Here is a 15,756-nt window from a genome sequence, read left to right on the forward strand (position 1 = left end):
GATAGTAATTTATCACTATAATAACCATTGTTTTTATTAATTTTAGGGCCCTAGACACTATTAAAATGTTATAGTTTTAAAGGATATGTTTAACAACTTAGCTATACAACTGTGATATACGCATGAGTTGTATCGATTGACTAACATATTGTATAGAATTGTTTTTTTTTAATCTGCTTTTATGGTAAATCTAACCGCAATAAAGCTTAAAAGAAGAAGAAGAAGACAATATTAAAAAAAACAAGATTAATCTATTTCATATCCTGTTCTCATGTTTGTACCTTAATTCAATGATTTAAAACAATTATACATCAACAAAATTGTATCAATAATCTAAAACCTATTACATGTACAACAACAACATGAGCTGTGACAGAAAAGATTAAGTGTCATCCACTGTGTGTCCATGCTGTGGGAACCATTGAGAAGGTCCTGGGAGGGGGGGGAAAGTGATGTCACTTCCTGTGCAGATAGATGATGGGAAATACAGTGATGCTACTTCCTGTACAGATGGATGATGGGAAATGCAGAGATGTCACTTCCTATGCAGATGGATAAGGGAAATGAGTGCTCTTGCTTGGCTTTTTCTTTCAAAGACAGTTTTGGTGGGAAAACAGTGATGTCACTTCCCATGTAGATGGACGATGGAAAATACAGTGATGTTACTTCCTGCGCAAATGGATGTTGGGAAATCTAGTGATTTCACTTTCTGTGCAGATGGATAATGGGAAATCCAGTGATGTCTGTGCAGATGGACAATGGCAATTAGTCCTCTGGTTTGTCTTCTTTTAAAGACAGCTTTGGTAGGAAACCAGTGATGTCACTTCCCATGCAGATGGATGATGGAAAATCCAGTGATATCACTTCCTGTGCAAATAGATGATGGAAATGAGTGCACTTGCTTGGCTTCTTTTAAAGACAGTTTTAGTGGGAAACCAGTGATGTCACTTCCTGTGCAGAAGGATGATGGGAAATCCAGTGATGTCACTTTCTGTGCGGAAGGATGATGGAAATGAGTCCTCTTCCTTGGCTTCTTCTTTCAAAGACAATTTTGGCCTGAAGCCAGTGATGTCACTTCCTGTGCAGATGGATGGTGGATTGGCATAACTAGTTACCAGTAGCAGCACCACTGTGGAATGGCACATGGATGTCAGCAAAAGCGAAGCTTTACGCCTTCACAAGATGGGACTTAATTAGCATCTCCAATCATGGGGATGCATGAAGGGGGCGTGCTATCAAATTATTTCAAGACCCAATGTGGGCATTTGTCTCCAAAACTCGCAATTCTATCACTGTTTACAGCTTAGACACGCCTTAGATACTTACAGTGACAAACTTACGGCTGTCACCAACTGCACCACCTTGGAGTGACCTCTAATACTTAATACACTTAGGAAAGAAGGCATTAGACTTTGTTGATCACTATTGAATAATTTACCTGATCCTCTTCCTCCACTTAAGGCTTGGTGCGAGACAAATTCAGGAATCCTAGATGATGACGAGTGAGTGGAGACCAAGACAGCGCCATGTCTGTTGGCAAAATTGATGCATTTTCATCTTATTCAGTTAAAATATTTGCACAAATTCTACTACTGTCCTCTTAGGCTTTGGTGGATGGGAAATACACCCATCAGAAGCTATCCTAGAAGCACTTCAATACTTGGTACTTTTTTCACACCGTTTGGGAATGCCTTGCGATTTGTCACTACTGGATGGATGTTAACAGGCATATGAGTGGTGTGGTGGGTAGACAGTTGGAACTTGATCCCAACATGGTCTACTGGGTGTTATGGATTACTTTGGGGGTCCCAGAAGTACTCAAGCATTGGTGGCCATAGACTACCAGGAGGCCAAAAGAGACCTAGCTTGCCACAGGCAAGATGTCCGTTCCCCCCAGTTACTGAATGGATTAATGGAATAAATCACTGTGCAACACTTGAAGAACAATTTTTTCAGACAAAAACAAGAGCAGCCCATATGTCCATGAGAACGGAGTATGAAGCATTACCTTCAAACAAATATCCGCATGGAACTCATTTACAACAGGTATTTTATATTTTCATGGAAAAAACTTTTATGTGTAATTAAATTACAGAAAAAACAATAAAATTATAGGACAGGATTTATCTGTCAAAACTTGAATCTGGTATTTAATTTTACGACCTGATCCAAACTGTCATAACAGTCAATTCAGCTGAACTGAATGGTTAATTTTCTATTGTTTTCAAAAACATTAGACACAATACCTATGCATATGGACAACGGTGCGTATTGATTTTAGTAGTAAGTGTTTGTGGAGAAATAGGTGATAAGAAGCTCTAGGTAAAGTAACCATAGCCGGAAAATCAAGAAAAAGTGACAATCAACTCACTATAACAGTTTACAAAAATTACATGGAAGGTTATTGGTATATACAAAGACGTCTGAATGCTTATTCTGACAATAACGAAAAAGCGACCAGAAGACTCTTTGGCACTTTTGCCTGAAAAGTGTCCTTTCAGTAGTGTCAACGACGTTTCAACGCCTATTAGAGATGCAAGGGTCTCATCAGGACGGTGAGAATCTGGGGACCAAGGGTAGAGGGCAAACTATTTTTTTTTGGGGGAGAAATACAGAGGCATATGTACAAGCCCTTATCGCCACCACAACGTAAATTTTTGTGGCTTGACGCTGCCTTGTAAATAAGACCCCCTTTCACGCTATGCTTAGCGTGAAATGAGTGGGCAGTGGGTGTTATGGTGGGCATTCCATGTGTGATGCCTTGTTCAGCACACGTGGAAAAAGCAAAATGCCCTGATTTGTTTATGTACAGGAAGGTCCCCCTTCCTGAACATAAATGATCTTAAATTAAAATGCCATTTTGTGACTTCCATGTGTGCTGCATTAAGCAGCACCCATAGAAGTGACAAAATGGCATTTAAGGATTGTTTATGTACAGGAAGGGGACCTTCCTTTACAAAAACAATCTTTGCCCTGCACGCAGATACCCTTGCACTATGGTACAAGGGTGCCTGCGTTCCCGCTGCACTGCAAAGTGTAGCGCCAGCGCAGGGAGAAATGCAAGGCGCACTATATCATTGTAAATATGTTGCAGCCTTGAGTTTCTGAAGTCGCGGAGTTAGGCGTTATGCCATGACAGCTAACACCTTACTCCCCCACTTCCTTGAACATATGTCCCTCTGTTTCTCCAATGTCACAAGAAACAATTGATGGATGGAATTCGGGACAATGCAAACATTCACCCCTAGTCACAAGGATCTGGGTTACATCCATCATTCTTTAGCTCACAACACCACCCCAGTTTGGTCCTAGCCATATGCAAATCTGTCTTGACCCTGTTCCATGTGGGAACAGTCCAGCTGAACTGCCAAACCAGGTCCTCCCTGGACCGGAAACAAGCATCCTGGGACCGGTTTCAGGGCATCACCCTTCATCAGCCAGGCTAGCTTGAATCCAGTGGTGTAGTGAGCCTGGGACTCACGTCTGGGCATACCTTTCCCACTTAGGGCGATATATGCAAAAGAAACAATTGATGGACGGAATTCTGGACAATGCAAACATTCACCCCCAGTCACAAGGATGAAAGTTAAATCCATTATTTTTTGGCTCACCAAACCACCCCCGTTTGGACCAAGCCATATGCCAAATCAGTGTTGACCTTGTTCCTTGTGGGAACAGTCCAGCCGAACTGCCAAGCCTGGTCCTCCCAGAGAGGACCTGGCCTGGAACTTCGAGCTGGATTGTTCCCATTGGGGACAGGGTCAAGACTGATTTGCAGATGGCTGGTTTCAAACTGGAATGGCATGGTGAGCAAATAAACGATGGATTTAGGCCCAGATCTCTGTACTGGAGTACAGTCTTGCATTACAGTCGCGAAGTGAGGCGTTATGCCATGACAGCTAACGCATTACTCCCCCAAATCCCTGAACATATGCTCCTCTGTTTCTCCAATGTGATAAGAAACTTCTTATTCAAAAGAAACAATTGATGGATGAAATTCTGGACAATGCGAACATTCACCCCTAGTCACAAGGATCTGGGTTAAATCCATCATTCTTTTGCTCACCGTACTACCACAGTTTAGACCCAGCCATTTGCAAATCAGTCTTGACCCTGTTCCTTGTGGGAACAGTACAGCCCGAACTGCCAAGCCAGGTCCTCCCTGGACCGGAAACAATCTTCCTGGGACCGGTTTAAGGGCATCACCCTTCATCAGCCAGGCGAGCTTGAATCCAGTGGTGTTGTGAGCACGGGACACACATCTAGGCATACCCTTCCCACTTAGGGCAACAGAAAGAATTGATGGACGGAATGCTGGACAATGCAAACATTCACCCCCAGTCACAGGGAACTGGGTTAAATCCATCATTATTTTGCTAGCCACACCGCCACAGTTTGGACCCAGCCATATGCAAATCAGTCTTGACCCTGTTCCTTGTGGGAACAGTCCAGCACGAACTGCCAAGCCAGGTCCTCCCAGAGAGGACCTGGCCTGGAACTTTGAGCTGGATTGTTCCCATTGGGGACAGGGTCAAAACTGATTTGCATATGGCTGGTTTCATACTGGAATGGCATGGTGAGCAAAAAAACAATGGATTTAGGCCCAGATCTCTGTACTGGGGTGAACGTATGACATTGTTCTGCATTCTGTCTGCCAATTGTTTTTGCATTTGTCACCTAGAGTGAGATGGGTATGCCCAGATGTGGTTCTCATGCTCTGCATGCGTCTGGAGTCAAGCTATCCTGGCTGATGAGGGGTGAACCCCTGAAACCAGTCCTAGAATGCTTGTTCCAGTCCAGGGAGGACCTGGCCTGGCAGTTTTGGCTTTGCTTTTCCAATTGGTCACAGGGTCAAGACTGATTTGCATATGGCTGGTTTCAAACTGGAAAAGCATAGTCAGCAAATAAACAATGGATTTAGGCCCAGATCTCTGTCCTGGGGTGAATGTATGACATTGTTCTGCATTCTGTCCATCAATTGTTGTTTTGGCATAAGAAACTTCTTAACCAGGAAGTTCCTTGTCGTTCAGTCTTTTTTTCAGTAATTAGGATGTTGAGGTGGAGGGAGTAGGTATAGTCCCGATCTTCACACACTGTAATGGCACTCTGTAATGGTATTGGTATTCTCCTTGAAGGTTGGGTCTGGAGTCATAAACAGTAAATTTAACTGGTACTCCGGGTTATTCAAGGAGTACTTTGAAATGCACTGCTAATTCATGCAAACGCTTGTTCGGGTGGTAAACTGGCGTGCTCCCGGTCAGAGGTTCGCTGAAGACATAAACAGCGAACCTCTGACTGATAGCACTCCAATTTACCACCCGGACGGGCGGACGTGCAAATCAGAAACGCATTTCAAAGTACTCTGTGAATAACCCAGAGTACTAGTCATTTCTCAGATTATGACTCCAGACCCGTGGTATAGAAAATCTTTTTAATGCACACTGCATGGTCGATTAGGCGAAAACTCCTGCGGAACAATGGCACTGGTTGGGAGCAGTGGCATTGCTAGTGTGGGGGCGCTGCAGCGTGATGGGGATTACAGCACGGGTAAAAAATACACAGGAGGCAGGTGTACTGGTCTGGGCCGGAAGGTCCCGAGCGACCTCCGCCCTTTTATTTATAGTCTCTCTGGCCACGCCTGGCCAGAGAGTGATACATTGTGTGTGTGTGCTTCCTGGGGTCGTCAGCTCACGCGACAACTAGACCGCTACAGCCGTGATGGCCCTTCTGCTTGCCACCCGCGGCAGCCTGATCGAAGAGCGAGGGGGCTGCTGGCCCCATTGCCACCCGGCCTCTTTCTTTGTTAGCTGGTGCAGGGGTTCAGCTATAGTTGCCAAATTGGGGATGAATCTCCCACAGTACGTTGCCATGCCCATGAAGCTTCTCACCTCCGACGAGGTGCTCGGCGCTGGCGCTAGTTGAAAGGCCTCCGATTTCTTCGGGTCAACTTTCACTCCCTCAGGACCAAACACATATCCAAAGAATTCGATGCAGCGTTGGAAGAATTGGCACTTTTCCTTGTGCAGTGTCACCCCATGTTCAGCTAGCCGTTTGACGGTTGCCCTTAGGCGGCGGTGTTGTTCCTCTAGTGTCGCTGAGTGTATCAGGATGTCGTCGCTCACATTCATGACTCCTTGCAATCCCGTCAGCACTTCCTTTACTGCATTCTGAAATATTTCCGCAGAGGAAGATATTCCAAAGTTCAAACGTCTGTACCTCCGCAGGCCCAAGTGTTTCGAGAACGTAGTTATATACCTGCTGTCTTTATCCAGTTTTAGTTGGTGGTATCCAGCGTTCAAATCTAGCTTGGAAAACCATTGTGCACCGTTCAGATCAGCGAGGATATCATCAACTGTGGGCGTCAGGTGTCGCTCCCTCTTGATGGCTCGGTTTGGCATCCTCATGTCGATGCATATTCGTATTTTCCCTGGTTGGCGGGGTTTCTCTGCGATTACCATTGGGGACACCCACGGGGTCGGGCCGACACTTTTTCTATGACACCTTGTTGCTCGAGCTTCACCAGTTCTTGCTCTACTAGTGGCCTCAAATGGAAGGGTATTCTCCTGTGTCGTAGTGCTATCGGTGTTACGGCAGTGTCAATGTGTAGTTTGATAGGAGGTCTTTTTATGGTGCCTAGACCTTGAAACAGTTGTGGAAACTGTGCTAAGATGTCTTCCGTTTGTGTCGTCTTCACCGCGTTGGCGAATGTGACTAGCGAGAGATCTTCGGCCGTGTGGCTTCCGAGTAAAATGTCAGCTTCCTTGTCTACCACGTGGAACGTCGTGGTGACCTCATGGTCTTCCGATTGGACGGTTACTAGTATCTTCCCTTTTAGCGGGAGCGGGACCTGGCTCCCGTACGTGAGGATTTTCACCTTTGATGGCGTCAGATGAGGTTTGGATGTGAGTGTCTGATAATGTTGAAAACCCATTACATTGACGGATGCTCCTGTGTCTATTAGGGCAGTGACAGGTGTCCCCGCTATCTTGACCTCACAGGTTGGCTGTGGGCGACGTTGTTTCTTACAAACGACACGAAATGGCACTCTTCTTCTTCCTCTGATGACGAATCTTCCACATATTGCCGGTGTCCAGGCCTTGAGCTGTGTGTCTTAGCTTGAGCTGGTTCATCAAGCGATTGTTGTTTCACCTGCTAGTATGGCACTTTCCTCCCTGAGAATCCTTTCGGCCTTGCTACTCCTCTGCACACGCTCGCGAAATGATTGGGGATGCCGCACTTGGTGCACATTTTTCCTCGTGCCGGGCAACTGTCTTGAGGGTGTTCTTCCTTTCCATAGTACCCACATTGCGGTCTTTGTGGCGTCCGGGTGGGCCACCTCCCACGGGCCCCGCGCGGCATTGTGCGTAGCGCATCGGCCCTCTCCGTCTTGACTGTTACCGTTGGTTCTGCTGCAGCATGAAGGGCCGCTTCCATCGCAGACGCTCTGACGTCCGACAGCTCGTGTGAACGTGCCAAGATAAGGATATCTTTCAGTGATATACGAGGTTGGCGGAGGATCATAGTTCTCAGGGTTTTGTTTCGGCATCCTTGAATTAACTGCGCACGTGCTTCCTTCACGGGGTCATCCTCAGTGCATGTACTAGCCAGTTCACGAAGGCGGGCGTGAAACGCATCCATAGATTCGCCCTCCCGCTGTCGTGCTTGTCGTAATTTGAACCGCTCATAGTCTGGTTTTAGCTGAGGATCGAACTGTGCGTTTAAGGCCCTGACAGCTGCATCATAGTACGTTGCTGGCCCTGTGTTCGGTAGGTGTGCAAACAGTTTGTAGATTTCATCCCCCGCAAAGTGTAGTAGAAGCGATCGTTTGACCTTGTCGTCTGTTTCCCTTGTGGCGATGAAATAGTTGTCGAGGCGGCTTAGCCACACCTTCCATCTTGGAGACGCTGTTGCGGGGTCAATGAGTTCACTGAATGTGGGCAGCGCGCTCACTTGCGAGTGTGTTGGCGGCGCTAGCGGAGCTGGTGCCACCGGTTGTTGGCTTGACCCTGCTGCTGCTTGGTCTACCATGTCGACTGCTCAGGTGTAACCCGACTTGCGCTGACTGTGCTACTTGCAGGTGCCAGTGCTTGATTCGCCCTGTGCGCGCGGGGCGAGCTGTGTTGTTCCCCTTCGTGCTGCCTGCCAACCTCAAGCCGTGCGCATTCCTCTCGCTGGGAGTGGCTCTAGTGCAGACTGGTTGCAGTTGCCAATGCTTATCGAGGCAGGCGCTCAGAACTGGAGGCCTATACGTGCCTATGCAGGCCATAGACATTCCCAGTGACATCCACTGTTGGTGGGGTCAGTGCCGTCTTGATGCTGCCTGGCGTTCCCTTGAACCACGCAGCTCGCATGCCCATGAGCGTGCAGGACCGCCCCCTGGCTTACCGGCAGTTCGCTGTCACCACGATGTAGACGCCAGGCTCGCGCACACCGTCTCCGCCTGAACGCGCATCTTCCAGCATGCGCGATATCGTACGCCGGGTCCGGGCAGTCACCGCCTGACAGCAGGATGCAACGCGAGTCTTCCAGAGTGCCGCTGGCCAGCGCCGGAGCATGCAGACTGCGGTAGGCTTGCGCGGCCCCGGAGGTGCTCCTCCGCCGTGCGGGGGTCGACGATGCAGGTATGGGCCCACCCTCGTCGCCAGTGTAGAGTCGCCCATGTGTGGGGGCGCTGCAGCGTGATGGGGCCTACCAGGGGTGTACCACGTGGGGATTATAGCACGGGTATAGAATACACATGAGGCAGGTGTACTGGTCTGGGCCGGAAGGTCCCGCGCGACCTCCGCCGTTTTATTTATAGTCTCTCTGGCCACGCCTGGCCAGAGAGTGATACATTGTGTGTGTGTGCTTCCTGGGGTTGTCAGCTCACGCGACAACTAGACCGCTACAGCCGTGATGGCCCTTCTGCTTTCCACCCACGGCAGCCTGATCGAAGAGCGAGGGGGCTGCTGGCGATTCATGCGGGGGCTGGCCACCGCCCCTGAAACTCATGCTGCCCAGAGCGGACGCATCCACCGCCGCCCCTCCCCCAGCTAAGCCACTGGTTGGAAATGTATGTTTTTTGTATACAGAAGACGAATAAAAGAGATTTTAAACAGAATGAAACTCAAAATGTATTCTCTATTGCGGATAATGCTTGCTTATTTCTAGTCTGCGAAGAATATTTCTTGTTGTATCATCTGCTGATTTACATGTGAGAGGCTGTTCTCCCTTTAAAGCGCTTTGACACATGGATGGTGGGGTCGGGTGGAACGACCCATTAAAACTGCTAATGATCAAACAAATCAGCACTGCTAACTTATGTTGGACAAAGTCCTCCAAAATTGCAATCTATCTTTCCACTCAAGAATAAGTTGGATTTGACACTATTAGCTTTACTTATTGTTTTACCTGATCTGCTGCATCCTTTTGAGGTGTCTTCTTTGGCGATAAACGGTTTCTGGCTGTGAAAGATAAAATCCACAAAATATGATGTAGGAAATATTTGCCTTGAATAATTCTGAATATCTACTAATACCCACGAGATGCTAGCACCCAGGGAATCTCACACCACATCAGCAGAAAAAGATTGAGCTATTAATTACCCTGTGATAATAGATCCCGAGTCAAAGCCAAAAAAGCTTTATTTGGTGCATTGTATACAACCATAAAAGCATTCTAATCATAAAAGACAGATTACATTAAAATGTATGCAATTTCAAAATAATATTTTGCATTCATACATGCAATCCATTTTTGATTCATTATAATTAGTCAATCCTAGTTTTGGATGATTAAAACCTTTTTGATACCATTTATAAAACCATACATTCTAAAAACAACATATTTCATGATCAATTCGGTAAAATACATTTCCATAAAATGGATAAAGTGCAAGGTAATACCTTATGTCATGTGATAGTCTATCATATAATTCAAACATCATTTAGCTAGAGAAAATTCATCTAAAGTGCATGAGGTTCAGATAATATCATACATCAGAGAAAAAGGACCTCACAACTCCAAGATTACTCATCGTTTTGTTCATAAGTTAAAGTCTCTAAGTACGAGTAGTCCTCTCTTTTCCTGATGGACATTTGTATAAAACTAATTACTGCATTCATGATGTTAGGGCTTTCTAGACTGCAGATAAAATTAAAAGCTTGTTAATAATGATAAACGTATGTGCTAGAAAGAGTGCTTTTAGTACAAATTTCTTAATGTCCCTATTAAAATGACAAAATAGAATAAAATGCAACGTGGTCTGCGGGGAGTTTCCGTCACATGGACAGTTTGGAAGTTTATGACACCACTTTCCCATTCTGGGGAATGCGATCAAATAATGTAGGGTGCCATACCTCAGCCTTGTTAGATAAAACTGTTGCTGGATATTTCTTACCATAATAAGATCAGGTTGTGTACCAGTGAAAAGAGGGCACTCACAGTAAGAAGTAACACTTTGTTTCGAGCTTGCTTCAGCCACTCTTATCTATTCCAGAGAAGTAATGAACCTTGTTTTCAAGTTGTTTTTACTGTAACCATGTATTAGTGAGGGCTCTTTTTGATCTAGCATTATCTTACAGCCTTTTAGGACGGTATAGATATGCTCTAGCCATGGTATTTTTCTACTGTTGTCAAGGGCCAGGCAATCCATTATTAGGACTTTGGTAAACTTTGTCTCCTCTTTCATCCATATCCCATGCCATAAGGTGAGTACTGCTATTTATATAAGGTCGCTAATATAAGGGGCAGACAGTTCCCTATGAGCTATATAATTGGCTGTGGTGCTAAGGACTGCCAGCAATCGTTTTAAAAACGTATTCTCTTGGGTTTGTAAAGAGGTAGCGTTAGCCCTTCCCCATATGGCAGCCTCATAGCATGCAGTTGTAATAGATTTACTCCTATAGAAAGCAAGGATTTCCCTTATTGGCTTATTTCCTATTTTTGAGGAAAATCGGAAATACCCTCAATTGTTCGGAAAAATTTCAGGTTGGATAATTCTATGTGCGAACCCCAGGTACCATTCCTGTTAAACAATAAGCCCAAATATGTAAAGCTTTAAACTCAATTAATTACGGTACCGCATACATGGTGCTGCCTATTCCTCACACATTTTTGCCACGTCATGACAAATGTCTTTGTAAGATTCAATTGTAGATCTTTTTCAGTCATGAACAGCGTGAATTTTTCTATAAGACTTTGCAGACCATTCGACGTCCTTGAGATCAGGACAGCGTCTTCCGCATATAAAAACACTGGAGTGGGACGGGCACCTAGTCTTGGGGCATCTATGTTTACATTTTGTTAAAAGGAATTGACATTATTTTTATAAAGTGAAAATAAAAGGGGGGCTAAAACACAACCTTGACTTATCCCACGGGTTACCCTGAAGTCTGGGGTGCATTCACTCTTTGTACCAAACTGCACTCTAGATGTTAAAAATGTGTAAAACTAGGAGGTGCTACCATATGGCGCAAGGAGAAGTATATAGATACCTGCAGATAAGACATGCGATTACGGCGGCGTTCCCGTCCTTCACAGATATACCACAAATCTCGCCTCTAGAGGATCGTCTATTAGATGGACCTCTAACCTCAAAGGCGATATCCCTAACTTACAAAAAGCTGAGCAATAACTTGCCGGACCCATTTTTAAAGCTTAGAGAGAAGTGGCAGGATGACCTAGGCCCTATGGATGATGAAGACTGGCAAACGGCTCTCATGTCCCCTCGAGAAGTGGCCATTACACAACGATTCAGGCTGATTCAGCTGCGCATATTACACCGATCATACATCACAGGGAAAACTCTGGCGTGCATGGGGGCCATACCTGATGACTCCTGAAGGGGTGCGGACAACAGGCCACATTTTATCACACGTTGTGGAGTTGCCCAGAGATACGTACACTTTGGGAAGGGGCCTCAGAACATATGCACACCTCCCTGGGGAAAGCCATAGTACTGACACCAAAACTGGGACTTTTGAACATATGGGAGGACACTGACCTTACGGAAACTGAACAGCACTTCACAACCCTGGGATTTACATTGGTGAAGAGAGAATTGGCCAGAGGATGGGGGGGGGGGGGGAGTAAACCCACCACGCGTCACCCTGTGGTTAATGAGATGGATAGATGCATGCTAGCGGAGACAGCAGTTTTTAAGGCTCGGGGATACCCTGGGAGGTGGGATAGAAAGTGGTCACATTGGAATGCGTACCGAGGGAATCCCTGTGTATCGCCTACTGTCGAAATGGAAAGGAATAGGCAGCTGGGAGGTTTATATAGCGCTGATCATCACTACGGGTATCTCAGCGCTGTATTCATACCGCTGAAGGAACCCTTCCTGGCTTTCCATGTGAGGTGTCCACTCCTGGGCACCCCCATGGTGAAGGCCAGGCATCCCAGCGCTGTTGGGGCCGTTGTGGAGATTAAGCAAGCTATTGCCCAGAGTTGCAGCGTGGGACCCATGATTAGAACAGGTACTGAGGCAAGAATATCCGGTCCGCGGAATTTATAGCCCGAGACCCTGCTGCAACGGGAATCGAACCCTGGTCCCAGACCAGTGCTCTGCATCGAGGTCTGCCGCGCTAACCATTGAGCCACACTTCTCCACTGAGAAATAGTGGCTGTTCCTTATTATGTTCTCATATCCTGGCTCTGTCGTCCATTCATGTATGCATGGCTGTCACTGAAAACCAATAAAAATATATTTTTTTTAAATTTAAAAAAAGTGTAAATCTGGGATAGATAAATAACGATATCTTTAGGGGTGCCTAACTCAACCAGTGTTTGCCATACTTTAACATGATTAACCAGGTCAAAAGCACTTCTGAGGTCAACAAAACAAAGGTGTAAAGCCCCTTCCTTGGCTATGGTATATTTCCCTACCAATAAATCCAAGTTCACGCATTGTTCCACCGTCCCAATACCCCTTCTAAAGCCATACTGGGCCTCAGTTAGGATGTTGTTCTCAGAGACCCAGGTTTCTAGTCTTCCTAACAAGACTCTACCCATCAGTTTCGAGGTAGAGTCGAGAAGGGATATGGGACGGTAGCATTTGGCCTTCCCTCTATCACCTTTTTTTAAAATGGGTACTATTATACTTTCTACCCAGGATGCTGGTAATGTCTGGCCAAGAGTGGCATTAAAAACTTTTGATAAAATAGGTGACCAGAAGTCAATGTCATGGTTCAAGACATGGACAGGAACCCCATCAGGTCCTGCGGCTTTGCCATTGGCACTTTTATTTAGAGCTGTTTTAATATCTTCCAGGGTTAACGGAGGTAACCTAACTGGCGCAGCTGCAATAAAGTTGTTCTTTACTTTTTTATTAACTAGCGCAGCTCCTGGGTTAAAAATGCTTTCAAAATGTGTAATCCCTCCTTCTGGTGGGACTAAAACATCAATCTTCACCGCTGAACTATCTTTAAAAAAAGTTGATTAATGGTTTTCCAGGATAAGGGTGTGTCACGCATCAATGAGGCTTGAGGTAATTTACCCAATGCCTCCTCACGGATCTCTATTTTTCTTAAGCATAATGCGGTTTAATAACTTTTCCTTAAATTGCTAATATTAACACTATCCCTAGGTCTTGTTTTTAGGGCAGCTTTAAATTCCTTATTTAACATTGAAAATTCCTGGTTAAACCATCTGGGGTTTTGGTTACAGGTTTTTTTCTTCTGTTTTAATTTTAGGTCATCCGCTATTTCAGTAGTAATATTACAAAAGGCACTAATGATATCTGTGTTATTTGAAGAGCTATCCATACAGGTATTGATATCTTTTTGTTTTTTTCCCTACAAGATTGTCCATAAAGGTGGTTGGGTTAACACCTGACCATTTTATTGAAACTCCATTGTTGCCTTGTATCTCAATATTTGAGTCAGCTGCCCTAACCCTTTTTGCCATGTCACAATAAACTTCAAAGTCATTATTAGTGGGTTATGGTCGCTTAAAAGAGTTACATAAAGTGTCACATTTCCCACTAGAACCATACAGTGGTCTGATACAATGAAATGGTCAATAGTTGAGTATGATCTAGCCCCTACAAATGTTTGGGCAGGTATCAGAGACATCCAACTCCATGACTACTAAATTATATTTGTGAATAGCAAAATGTATTGCTTCCCCATATATATCGTGTGGGAAGTAGGGAATTCGGTCATCAAAATAATCAAGGTACCCACATTCTTCTCCTGCTACAATATCACATCTATTACAATTAAAATCACCCGCCCAAATAAGTTTATAATCACCCCCCACCCTCCTTAAAAAAACATCCAAATCTTCTTCTAGCAACTTAATTACCTTAAATCTTGTATTATCAAAAATAATATTATAAAATGTGATTACAATTATTGACAGTGTCCCCTCAATATTGAAATGCAGAAACTAGTAAAATTGTGACGTGGTATAGGCTTTTCTTAATGTTAGGGGCGAAGATATTGAGATTGCAACGGCTAAGCCACTTTTAGCTCCCCCCATTCTAGAGGGGATGGCCTGTGTACATATTGTTTGGAAACCATTAATATAGAGGGGCTCAGTATGCCAGGTTTGCTGAAGTAACACTAAAAGGCAATCATCAAAATCTTTTAGCCCCGTCATTTATTTTATTTTTTACCCCTGCCACGTTCCAAGACATAATAGGCACAATTTCATAAGATTGTTCGCTAACACCAACCTCTAAAACGTTACAGGGGTTACCCTTATCTTGATACAAAGGCCCGCCCTCCTCTATTCTATAGAAGTAATATTTTTGTTCCTAGCCGATGGCCCCGCAACATCCATCCCCTGTCAATCTATATCACTACAGCTTCTTAGGGGAGCATACTTATTGTATGAGGGAGTGATCATATTTGTATCATGCCTGATAATGGTGTTTATTTTGCTGTGTTCTTGTTCGTAACTAGGCCTATAAAAATAACCAAGTGGGACAGCAGAGATACAATCATCCTGGTGGTGGGAATGCTCAACATAATGGTTAAAGAGAATATCAATCAAGTTCCCTATCAGGTCCCTGCTACGAAAATTTACAACTACACAATCTCCCTGACATAATTTTCTGGAGCTCCCCACCCAATTCACTCTTCTCAGCATTATGATATTATGTTGTAATATATTAGCTTTAAAGTTAGCCCTAGCAGAAATCCAATGTACAACTTGGTTCTTTAGTGACTCATATGTTTCCCTTTTGCTAACCAACAATTTTGGAATGTTTTTCAGGATAATGACATTTGGGGTCACCTGTGGAGGTAAATGTAAAGAGTCCACAATGTTATTATTAGCTAGTTACTTTATCCGGCTGAATTGCCTTTACTGAACTTTCTGTGTCTGTGCTATTGTATTTACACTGAGAGCCTTATTCGATGTTTTTAATGGCAATAGTTCGGAGAAAAAATCTGTTAAATAAGTAACGTCTTTTTGGACTAATTTAATTTCTGGCATCATTTGGCGTTTCATGCTGTCTATTTTCCCATGCAGTTTTTTAAAGAGAGTTTCCAGATTTTGTGATTGTTTAACATGAGTTTCCACATGGTGCCTCCCAGGTCTTTGACCGCCCCTACATTTTTCCCTCCTTTTTTTGGCTTCTGTTTGGATTTTGCTTTTATTACCTGATTCTCTGAAGGTGTATTGGTTAATTGGGTAAGCTGTTTCAATATTTTGGCCGGAGGAGAGACCAGATCCGTAGAGGTAGAGAGCACTGAGATCTCCAAAGAGGACGTCAAGACACATGGATTAACTGTGTTAGTTGCTGTAGCCATATTTTTTTGACAGGGC

This window comes from Triturus cristatus, chromosome 2_2 (assembly GCF_964204655.1).
Source record: "Triturus cristatus chromosome 2_2, aTriCri1.1, whole genome shotgun sequence".
NCBI classification, from domain to species: domain Eukaryota; kingdom Metazoa; phylum Chordata; class Amphibia; order Caudata; family Salamandridae; genus Triturus; species Triturus cristatus.